Source organism: Gavialis gangeticus, unplaced genomic scaffold (assembly GCF_001723915.1).
Source record: "Gavialis gangeticus isolate Ggan-Ray unplaced genomic scaffold, GavGan_comp1, whole genome shotgun sequence".
Classification (NCBI taxonomy): domain Eukaryota; kingdom Metazoa; phylum Chordata; order Crocodylia; family Gavialidae; genus Gavialis; species Gavialis gangeticus.
In genome coordinates, this window is record NW_017729022.1 from 143,568,943 (window position 1) to 143,577,926 (window position 8,984).

The following is an 8,984-nucleotide window of genomic DNA, read 5'->3' on the forward strand; positions in this document are numbered from 1 at the left end:
TGCATTCAATTGAACAAAGTACAGTACTTAGGAGTCTTATAATGGACAGCTGCCAGAAAATGGACATTGATATCTGTCTGATGGGCTCTTTGCTGAAAATGGAGTTCTATCTAGATTTTTTTTACCTATCTTGTCACTCACTCCCCTCTCTTTCACAATGCAGACAGAATTCTCTGCTTTCAGAGACGTAAGCATTTTAAGCTTAAAGAGGATTACTTTAAGATTAAATGCAATGATTCCTTACTGCTATGTAGAAAATAAATCTATAAAACCCATTATTTAAAAATGCTACCATTGCCTTACCTTTTCACTGCTGAAGGACTGTAATCTTAATCGTTTACATTGGCATAGCTCCCATCCCTTCTCTTTTCTGTAGCTGCTGATATTTGAACTCCTATCACTATACACACTGTGAACACTCAGATGTTTTGCATCCATTGTAAGTAGTAACTAAGTATCCTGCCACTCTGGATTCATTTCTATACATGGAAAAATAAACCACCATTTTCTTTTTTTAAGTATAAGCCTTTCTTTTATTAATAAGAAGGGTGGTATTGGACTCTTCCACTTCCTGATGTAGAAAAATAATAATTAAAAAACACCAAATAAAACCAAAACCTCTGAAAGGATTTTTATGCATTAACTCTTACAGCTCTTGTTTTTTCACTTATTTGTCAGGACTTCTTGTTATACTCTGTAAGTTATTTGCATAAAGCTTTCAAAACTGCACTATATTTTATTGATATTAGAACTTACTGGGTGAGATCCTATTCCACCCCTTGGGTATCTTAGTGTAATTCACTTCCATTCTGCTTGGATCTGTTTGGAATATGGTTAATACAGAAAGAAAGTGGCTCCTCTGCCTCCTTGCCATGTTTTGTGACTTAATGTTAAGTGTACAAGGAAGGTGAATTATGATAATAGACATGTTAATGGTTTTTCAGGACTCATGGTGGAATGGGCACTTAGATGGGTACTGGGTTTGAATAGGATCCAGCCCACTGGATCTCTCTGTCTATGTGAAAATATATATATATATATATTTATTTATTTCAAAGATCAGACTACCTATAGATGATTCAGAATTCTGCTTTTTTCTGTATTGTATTGTGGGTGTGTATGTGTGTTGCACATAGACATACACAGGTAGTCTGATCTTTGAGACATTGATTTTTGACTTTCCCGTTCCCAGTGGTTCAACCCTGTGCAAACAGCCTGTAGAGCACATGCCAGCTAGCCAGGTTGCAGGGCATGGACAGGTCTAAGAGTGGGGTCTAGCAGGGGTGGTGAGGGGAACAAGGTAGGAGGCCAGATTAGGCCCCCATGAGCTGAGGCCTCCTTCCTGGGACAGTAGCTCCTGCAAAAGCACCTTTCCTCACTGCTCCCACCCACTCCAAGTAGCATGAGCAGCACCCCCACACCCAAATTCCAGTTATTTAAAACACGAGGCCTTCTTTAATTTAGTTCCTGTTGATTTCTTTTTAAACTCTTCTTTTTTTAGCTTCTTTTTATTTTATCTTTCAGTGGCTGATTTTCCTTCATTTCACTACCCATTCCCCATCCCCATTTCCTTTCACTTTCCATTTCATTACCCATCCCTATCCCATTAATTGTTTCCCAGCTTCATGTTCCTGCCCCTCACCTGCAACCCATTTCTCACACCCCCACCTACAGCAGAGATAGAAGCCTGTCCTGGCTCACCAGCTTTCTAGTGGCAACTTACATTTACAGTTCCTAGTCCAGCCCTTGCTTATCAGACCGCTAGTGGCAAATCACAGCTGTGTAAATGAAGGACAGTCAAAGAAGGATTTTAGCATTGTGTCTGCTCCAAACTCAAGCTAGCAGTAACACCAATCAGCATTTGAGCAGCTCAAAGTGCAATGTGTAACAAGGCTCTTAGAAAGATAATGATCTGTGAGAGGTAGCTTTGAATTACTTTAATTTTGTCTAGGGGTGCTGACCCAGAAACCTTCCCTGTGGTAGTCTTTCATAAAGCATGATACTCTGAAGAATGCTTCTTACATATGGCCTTCTTTATTGCCACTGACATTACATGAAGGGGTGCACATCCTAAGCCCCTGACATGAAAGCAACAGAATACTGATTACTTGCTTACTGCAAGATGTCAATGAAAAGGTTGAAAAGATATTACATGTACTTTTCAGCAACTGCCTCTTCGGTGGGGTAATGTAAGAAAAAAAAATCTTTTGATTTATAAACTTGACTTTGATGGAACAAAACAGTAGCGTGACTGTTTCATATGTTGTCATAAGTATATTCTATGGTGTGTTTGAATCAACTTATATGTACATATCATCGGTGTATTATGAATTATCTAATCTCTTGTGATATTTCAGTTGGAACTCAGGAGGTCTTGGTTCCAGGCTCTGCCACATATATGCTATATAATCTTTGGCTGAATAACTTATTTTTTTCTCTTCTATTAAATAGGAATACTAATCTTTCTTCTAACTACCCAAGAGCATTGTAAGCACTGACTAATATGCTAATATACGTACAGTACTTTGAAGATTTATCTGAACTGCAGACAATGATAATACTGAAGAGGAGATTGCTGAGGGACTACATACAAGTGCTGTTGTTTCACCAGGATAGGTATTCTAAATTGAACACATACTCCTCAACTTTACCATGACTCTTAAGAAGTCATGTTACATAATTGGAATAACAGTAAATCAAAAGAATACATCTGATTTGTCCACATGAATTTGTGAATACCAACTACAAAGTTGATATGCTGCACATATTTTTAAGAGAGGACTAGCTGACTTTATTTTACTCCAACAAGTTGGACAGAGTTGTACTTGTTTACGTTAGGTCTTATTCTGAATTTGTATATCCAGTCATGGGCACATATTTTGGTTTATCTCCTACATGTGCTATGGTCAGTAGGTGAGGATAAGAAATGGGTGTGGGCTTAACTATGCCTTAGATCTTAAATGCTATGTAAGGAAAGAGGAGGTGGGAGAAGAACTTTAGTATACTGATGGTATAGACCAGCAGAAGATTAATTTCTGCCCTGGACTAAGGTGGGGAATGCAAGAAGGACCTGGCTTTTAGCACTACAGTGCTAAACTTTACTAAGGGCAGTTGTAAACTCGTCATCTGTTCTTTAAATCACATGGAGGTTCAAATTGGCTCTTCTTACTCTGGAATAACTTTGAAACTGACTTCAGTGTAATTGTTTTGCATTAATGCTAGTGTAATAGAAAGCAGAACTTGCTTTTACTACCTTGACCCAGAGAAAATTAATGGATTTGAAGCATGGAACCAGAGCAGTCTTTTAGTGTCAGCAGCTTTGTCTGAGTTTATGAATTGTTGTTGGATGCATGTTCGTAGCTATTGTTGTGCATCAGTAGCCACTGAATTTGGATCACCTAGGGATGCTGATTATGGAATTTACGTTGCATGCACACTGGAATTCATGTTGCACCAGCCATTAGGCATTTATGATGCACACATTGTGGAACTTAAGTTATGCATGGAATGTAGGATTTAAAATACAGTATTAGTTTTTCATACCTATACCAGCTCTGAGGATCCAAGTTTTAGTTATAAGAGAAAAAGCTGCACCAAAATTTATAAAATATATTGAACCTCTGCATATGTTTTTGTATCATGTATGTTTTAAATAGACTGTGGAATATATATTCTGCAGATATGTTATGAAAACTGTACTGTGTTGGGGAACATTAGGGGTACATGTGTCTAATGTTTTCAACAATGGCATTTGGTGCTTATTAACACCGTAGAACTAATATTTTGCATTCACTACTAAAACTGAACTGCATGTATACTATGGAATTTATTGTACTTCCCAGTTTTGCATGTGTTTCAGCACTTTTGTGTCAATGCACTCCCCTTGAGATGCCTATTCTGAGCAGTAATATAGCTGTAGCTAAATGTACACCACCCTCCATAGAGGGATTCTTCATGTATCACTGCACCTACAAAATGGGGAACCTGGTAACTTACTGTAGAAGTATTGAGGGAAGTCAAAATTCATTGAGTCTGGGTTTATACTATCTGTTTTTGTTCTACTATAAAGGACTTTATTAAGCACAAAGACTCCTTCCTTGTTTGCTTTCTGAATGGTTCCTTACATTGATCTTGACTTTTACCATTGTCACAAACCCTACAATCCTGTGCTGGAAGGAATTTGTTAGGAAACTCAGGGCGCATCTAAATGTGGTTATATGGTCTAAACGTGGCCATATGATGCCTTAGTTACTGCGCTGTCATTTAGTACTTCCTTTTGGAAGTACTAAAAGACAGTGCAGTAACAGCTTGTACTGCACCATGCTGGCTGTGCACAGTTTTTTTGGCTGCTACATTGCCATAGCAATACACTATAATGAAGGAGTGCATTGCTACATGTCATAGCTTTTGCCAACGGACATTAAGGTGCTGTAGCATGCCACTATGGCACCATAGCATCTTGTGTTGACATGTCCTCAGACTGGTGTCGGAGGGCATGTCAACCTATTTTTTTAATAGATTAAAATACTGAATGCCAATCCAGAATGATACATTGTACCAATAAGAAGAGTGTTGCTTATATGGAAAGAGTGTGGAAAGAAAAGAGTTGCTTATATGGAATGTGTAGACAGGTGGATAGGAAAGTTTCGGCAGGTTTAGGTCATCATGAAACCTCTATCTATTCCTATGCTGGTAAAAGTAGAGCTGTAGTTTTAAGACTGTTTCTATTCAGTTTAAAGTTACAGTGGTTTAGCTCCATGTTTATTGGCATAAATGTGAACAGATGAAATGGCTATATTGGTTCAGTTAACGTGTCCTCTCAAGTTTCCTCCACTTTTTATGTCTCTCCACTGCCTTTATATAACTCTAGATGATAGCAGCTCTTTACCACCACTGCTGATAGATGTGAAGAATGATTATCATTAGTGTTACTACAGATGCTTAATAGTTTCAGTGAAAATTTGGGAAAGGAAAGTGGCAAAGGTATAGAAAGCAGAGCCATCCAAAGACTTGCAGATTAAGGTAAACCATTTAAAATATATTTAGCCAATGATTATGTAGGCTATAAAAATATGTAGAGGGAAATGGCTATGAATCTAGTTGAGTCAGAGCCATACTATGTATGCTGTAACTTGATACAGGAATTTCCCTGGCTCCCCCATTCTCCTACAAATAAATCACTGGAGAGACTATCTTTTAACAGTAATTCATCTGTGAGAGACAGACACTTTCCGCTCCGAAAAGACGAATTAGTTCACTGCCTCTGGAAAGCTGATACTCTAAGGCTTTAGTCTAAGTTTTCTTAATGGGTTTTATACCTCTAGATAGCAGGCATTCTGCTCTATGACAACTCTACTTTTGAAACTCACTGAACACACCTAATAGAAACAGAGGTAAAGTGTAGTAATCATTAAATTGCAAAGCCAAAAGACAGCACCCTTGAGGTAAAATTCTCCAAATGAACTGAAACTGTAGAACAGTTTGCAGGCTAAGGAAATTTGTCACATAACCACTAGGATTCTAGATTACTTTTGACTGACAGAAGACAAGATAAGAACAGTCTCTATCTATCAAATACAAGTGAAAGAAGAGGAATATCTGAACAGAGGAATGGCATCTGTATATGATTTTATCAATGGTATTAGAACTAATTGCTAATCGTTATAGTTTGAGCATTTCTGAGATGTATTAGATTCATCTATGTAAATATTTTCTGTTGTTGAACTACAAAAAAGCCAATTAAAGTATCAGAAGCAGTTTTTGTGAATCGGAAAAAGTATGACTTATTGAAAGCTTTTTAAAATCTGGTATAATAGAACAACAAAGTTTTCTGTTGACTTGTCTGCTTGGCAAGTATATTTGAGTTACTGGGAGATGACTACAGATTCCTCTCAACTTGTGACAAGTGTAGCTGTTTTACTATCTCTTATTCTGAGAGAGTCATTAAAAAGGTTTTTGGGCATAAGATCTGAGTTCTTTACAGGGGAATCCTAGGAAGAGCCAAACAGAGAAAGAGAGAGAGCTTCCACTGAGGTTAATGTTTTTATTGTAGCCAAGTTACTGCTTTACTTAGGTTTTACTTTCAAGTCTTGCTTGGAGGGAGGTGGGGACTCTCTCTATACACATAGTAATTTGTCAGTTGGTGCATTATCTTCTAATGTTTCTCCTTGATACAGCATTAAGAGCCTTATTCTGCTCCCATAGAAATTGACATCAAAATGACCACAGATCCTGATGTGAATGGACTTTTCTTAGGTAGCTACTCCTTTAGAGACTTGAGTATTTTACAACATTAAACTTTTATTTAACAAGTACGTTTAGATTTTTAAATTATTATGTGGTGTTGGAAAGCAATAAAAGAAAGATGGCTGGAAAGCTTTGCTGTTAAAATAATCCCTCATGGAAGATTTTCTTTGACCATGACCAGATGCATCATAGATCATTCTGACTGCAGACAAAAACTTTGTCCCTGAGATACCAAGGTTGACAAATGGATGAATTGGTAAATGCTATGTTTTCTTTGTTTAGTCAGTAATGTCGTGTTGAGTATGATTATTGTACAAAATAGTGATCCAAGTCCTTAGCTGGCAGACATTAGCTCCATGACTTCAGTGAATTTAAACCAATTTATATCTGTTGACAACCAGACCCTGTGTTTCCAGAAAGCTGTCTATTGAAGACCACTGCAGCATCTTTCCAGTAACCCTGAAGAACAACGTATCTAGTTCAAGGAATCAGGTGTCTTCCAGATTGCCATTATAGAAAAACCTTATATTTTGGTATGTGCTTTCTCTGTTTGAGACAACCCTTTAGAAAATGGGCCCTTTATCTCAAATTGAAGCTATCTGAGATGAAATCTCAGTACTTTACTTTTATATGCTCTACATGCTTTAATATGTTTCTGACTGAAATGGAATGAATCTTCTCACCAAAATAGCTTCTTTTTACTGCTGTTTCACTTCAAAAAGTCTTTTTCTGCAATATGTTTAATTTCCCAGTAGCAATTCTGCATTGGTTAATATACTATAAGCATAGAACTTGTATTAAATCTGTGAAATGACTGCTCACTCAAAAGTAATCTTGCTATAGAAACTCTCCTAAAATCTGTTAACATATTCTAATAAAAGAATGTAATGGATTTAGAAAAGTTTTTAAGAAATGCTATGGTACTGTAAAACACTTCACAGAATATATTTTATTACACATCCTTAGGTGATCATGCTATAAAAACAGTTCCTGCTTTACTTTAGTGATTATCAGAAACGAATCACCTAGACTGAGGATCATGCTTTCCAAAAGTTGTATGTGAAGCATGTGTATATTTGATTACCCATCTGAACTGTCCACTGCGTGAGGAGGAATAATTCTGTCCCTCCTATATATAGTAATTCTATTCCTACAGTATGCATTGTAGACCTGATGTACTACCATTGTATAAAGGAGAAAAGAGGAGGATTTTGGTATACAGAAGAAAGCCTATGTACCAGAAAGATGGGTTTCATTTGAGGTTACTGTTCTCAGTGGTCAAGAAGGAAGATATGTGGGACAAGAGAAAAAGGGAAGGGGAAAAATCAGTTTGATCCATAGCTATGTACATCTAATCACTATTGTCTTCTGCTTCTGATGTCAAATATAAACTTCTTTCAGAGCATTTTCAAAAAGTAATATTTAAGCATTGACTTCAACTAAGTGCTGAAAATGCATAAGCTGCCCCTGAATTTGATTTTTGTGTTTGATTGTTATATTTGGCCATGTCTGCTTTTATTGCTTGTTCATAGCTGACTCTGCAATTTTGCATATGCAGGATGAAGAGGGATGAACTTAATATAGAAACCAAACCTAATATAATGATTATAATTACTAATATAATGTAAACAATTAATAGCAGAATTATTACAACACATCAGTTATTGAAAAAAAAGTTTGTATTTTACAATCCAAGTAAATATATAAAATGTTTATGCACAACCATGTTTTCCATAATTGGATAGGGAAAAGGCAGCCTGCAAATAGTGTTTGAGGTTAAAAGGTGCTGAATACCTTCCAAAGATCAAGTATGTTTTGATTTTATGTTAGCACATACCTGATTCTTGGACCCTTCCAAACAGAGAAGACCACTCCTTTACTGATAAGCTCACAGTGTAAGAACACAAGAGCAAAGGAAGAGTAAAAGTAAGGCATGCAATGCTAAGATAATTACCTCTCCACCAAGGTAGTGTGCGTGAATATGACTTCCCACTTCACTACTTATAATATTCTTCCATGGCGGTGTCCTACTGGGGCCGAATAAATGGAAAACCATTCTGCAGAACTTCCTACCCAAGACTTGGACCATTTCTTGATTAAAAATCAGACTACATCTGAAGGCTTATTTTATCAAGTTCTGTAAGCTCAGGCATTAGCTTGTCCTGAGTAGTCTCTTCCTGTTCACTCACAAAACTACCGCTTGTGGGTGTAATCTACAAATCCATTTACAATGAAATATTCTGCTGGAGGGACTTAAGAGCACCAATTAGTTGCATAAAGAAAGGGACATGGTGGAAGTAGGTGTGATGGCAGTTTGGCCATTGGTTTAAAGGGTACGTGTGAAGTTTCAACTGATATACTTGTAGTCCAGGTGTACTCGGGTATATACTCCCCTTCTCCAACTGAAGGGAATTGTTAGCTGGCAGGCGTGCTGTGGGGGAACTGCAGAGTACTCAGTTTCCCTCTGTCCCTGTAGAACCAGGCCCAGATAGATGGTCGGGACTTAACTATATACAAATTTATTTAGATTAACTTATCACAAGGAAAAGAAACATGGATATAAATATATGTGCAATATATATATATGATATCCAAACAAATAACACAGCATTTACCCAGAGGGTATTGTATCTATAACCTTATACCAGTGCTCCAGATACAGGTAAGTAACAGGTAAGTATCTGATCTAAAACCAGATAAACCCAAAATAAATATAGATAACCCACAGATAAACCATA